We start from the raw sequence: 3,371 nt of genomic DNA, 5'->3' as shown, positions 1-3,371 counted from the left end.
GAAATGGTAATTGGTTTCCTTTATTCGCTCCCTTTTTATACATGCAAATTGATTTTCACATTTTGTCCTTCATTTGATATGATTGTGTGCCAGAAAATGATGCCCATCCCAAGCATTACAACAAATATGATGTTGAACTGTGGTGCCAATTATTTCTATTGTTAGTTATTATGTTGGAGGTAACTTCGATTTTTTCCAGCTAGCGATATTGAGGGATTCATTGAGCTAACTGGATTGTATACAGGAACAAGGGTCCATTCAGCTGCAAGTCTACTTATACTTCTAAGATGTGAAACTATAGATGAGCCTGAGTCTCTTCTTTGTTTCTTATCTTTGTTGATTTGTCCTAGGTTCCATTGTCTTTCATAAGGTTGATAAATTATTAGATATGGTGGCAAGGCAGCTCATTTGAGTAGTTGCCTTGTAACCTTGCATGCTTGCATTGATGTCTTCATCCTTGAACAAGCTTTGCATTGATGTCTTTATTTTGCACCCATGTATGTGAGTGGATAAGTGATGCCATTCTTGTAAAAATTTTGCAAACCATATTTGTTGTTAGTTTGTTTTGATTCATTTTTGTCCTTACACTCGGGTTTTTCTTTTGCTTTTGAAGGTTTGCCAGGACGTTTTTACATGGAAAATGCAAACGGATATCTTGTCGATACTCTCATGTTTTATAGCTCATGGAATGCCTCAGGTCAAAGATGCATACTTATGATTTCTTCATTGTGATCTGGAAATTTTCATTTGTATTGTTTCATGTCTTCTCTTTAAGCCTGCTGTGTATTTCTTGTTTAACAAAAAATTATTTCATTCGCTTAACAATTAGATGAATGTAGTAAGTAGTAACTATGAGTTGGTTCTCCATGGATGGTGCTCTTTGAGGCAACATTTAGGTCTCAAGTGTGATCCCAATTTACCTATCCACAGAAAAAAAGGGGAGGAAACTACTATTTGGTGGAATATACAATATATTGGAGTTGTTCTCCTATGCTTTATTGGCATGGAGGGAGGGGCTGGAGCTGGCTGGACCTCGTGATATTAAGAAATAATTCGAGTATTAAAAAATTATGTGTCTTAATGCTTTCTAAATGTCCAACCAAGTCTTAAAAATTGATATAACAGAAAATATTAATCCAAACATGAAAACATGACACAACAGTTTCATGTTTTTATGTTTTATTTGGAGAATTCATCACTATTGCTATGTGCAACATTTTACCTCTCTGTCTGAGTTACAGTTCATTTGCAGCAACATGGAGCACCTATGAAGTCTCCTGGTTCTCGGCGTCAACTTCGAGATGGTACGTTGTAAGGTCATAGGATCCAGCTGCCTATTTTGTTTTCTAAGATGTTTATGTTTTGCTTGTAATTTCAATTGATGCTTCTGTTGGTGATTGGAGCATCGTGATGCTTTTATGTGATTAGATTCCCATAGTTCACTAATTTTTCATGTTCAACTTGAATATAAAGAAATTGTTGCTTATTTTATATTTGCACTCAACAACACATACGTTAGAGCTGGAATTGAACATGGATGCTTTACTCTAGGAAAGCATTGATAGGTTGTCCCAACGACATATCCAGATTCCTCTGTTTCTCTCTGTTTTCTTCAGCTCTGCTCTTGAAAAAAAAAAAAAAAAAAAAAAAAGTTGTTGTCCCAACCAGCATTAGATCAGATTAGTTTTGTAGGAAACCAGAAGCCCATGTCCAACCCTGGCATTCCAACCATAGACCTGTCAAAACCCGAGTCCAAAACTCTTCTTGTGAAAGCCTGTGAAGAGTTTGGATTCTTCAACCATGGCATTCCATTAGAGTTCATCGATAGGTTGGGAGCTGAGGTTGTGAAGTTCTCCTTACCTCAACCTGAGAAGGAAAAAGCTGGCCCTGCTAATCCGTTTGGGTATGGAAACAATAGGATTGGACCCAATGGTGATGTGGGCTGGATTGAGTATCTCCTCTTTCAAACCAATGCCAATTCCATTTCTCAGAGATCTTGGGCCATTTCTAGAGAAAACCCAGAAATCTTTTGGTAAGAAAATCCAACCATTTTCTCTTGCAGCTCAAACCCAATTGCATTTTTCAAATAGCATTAGCTATTTATAGCTACGATTCTTCAACTTGGAGCTTCTGTTTTTATGCAATAATACTTCATGTTTTGATGAAATGACCTTTGGTTGTGGTGGGTTATTTTTCAGCTCTGCTGTAAGTGATTACATATCAGCTGTGAAGAAATTAGCTTGTGGAGTTACTTGAATCTTTAACTGAAGGGCTGAAGGTTGAACCAAGCTTAACTGGTTTTGGAGAACACACTGACCCTCAGATAATATCAGTTCTGAGATCAAACAATACATCAGGCCTTCAAATCTCTCTCAGTGATGGGAGCTGGGTTTCAGTCCCACCTGACCACAACTCCTTTGTCATCGTTGGTGATTCCTTGCAGGTATAAATCTGCATAATGATGCTTCTTTTTCTTCTTTCTATTCAACTCCCAAGTGTCTCTGTTTTGAAGAATGGGCTTAATATGGTGGACCCAATTGAGAATGGGAGAGCAGCAGTATTGCAAGAGTAGTGGTGAAGTACAGTTGCCATCTCTGGAAGGAGGCTAGGTTGCTTGGAGTTGTTTGAATCATGGGATGAGGCATCAACCTTCACGTTGCTAACCATGTAATCCTTGTTGACGGTTCGTGGAACCCTACTTATGATCTTCAGGCTCAGGTTTGGAGGTATGACATAATCGAGATATTTATTTTCTAAAAAAATTAATGCTTAATCTTTTGGAGCGCAGTTTTCTTGTTGTTGTTCTTTGTTTCTAAAATGTATTGCTTTCTTGCAGGTATAGGCAAACAAAGCCCGTTTATGCATATCGTTTGATGGCACATGGAACTATGGACGATAAAATATATAAACGGCAGGTACAGACAAAACATGACTACTAATAAATGATGTGTATGAGGCTTTACGTACCATCACATTGTGAATAAACTCTGTCTCATTTTATTTTCAAATCTTTCTTCTACAATCAAAGTTTGGAAGAAAATGTTTTTTTTTTTTTCGTGTGATTTTTTGTTACTGCAACAGGTGACAAGAGAGGGACTTGCTGTAAAGGGTGGTTGATAGGCAACAAATACATCAGACCATTTTTAAGGTCTTGCATCTCTTGGATTTGTATTTTAATTGATGGAACATAATTATGATGATCATTTGTTAAGTTTTCAGGGAAAATGATATTCTTTACATTATCTTATTTCATCAGTAGCGGACCTAATTTTGGCTATTTACTATATATTTAGATCAGTTACTTATTCAGCCTTTTGAGCATCCAAACACATTGATATTTAGTCTAGTTTCATATTCAGCCCAATCTTGTG

General features: G+C 36.9%; 1 pseudogene; it reads left to right on the top strand.

Annotated features, from left to right (window-relative positions):
* The first annotated feature begins 1,405 nt into the window (after positions 1-1,405).
* Positions 1,406-2,580, top strand: LOC131234769 (gibberellin 2-beta-dioxygenase 1-like; annotated as a pseudogene).
* Positions 2,581-3,371: the final 791 nt, after the last annotated feature.

This window comes from Magnolia sinica, chromosome 19 (assembly GCF_029962835.1).
Source record: "Magnolia sinica isolate HGM2019 chromosome 19, MsV1, whole genome shotgun sequence".
Taxonomy (NCBI): domain Eukaryota; kingdom Viridiplantae; phylum Streptophyta; class Magnoliopsida; order Magnoliales; family Magnoliaceae; genus Magnolia; species Magnolia sinica.
The sequence above is the reverse complement of the archived record's forward strand: the minus strand, read 5'-3'. Positions and strand labels throughout refer to the sequence as shown.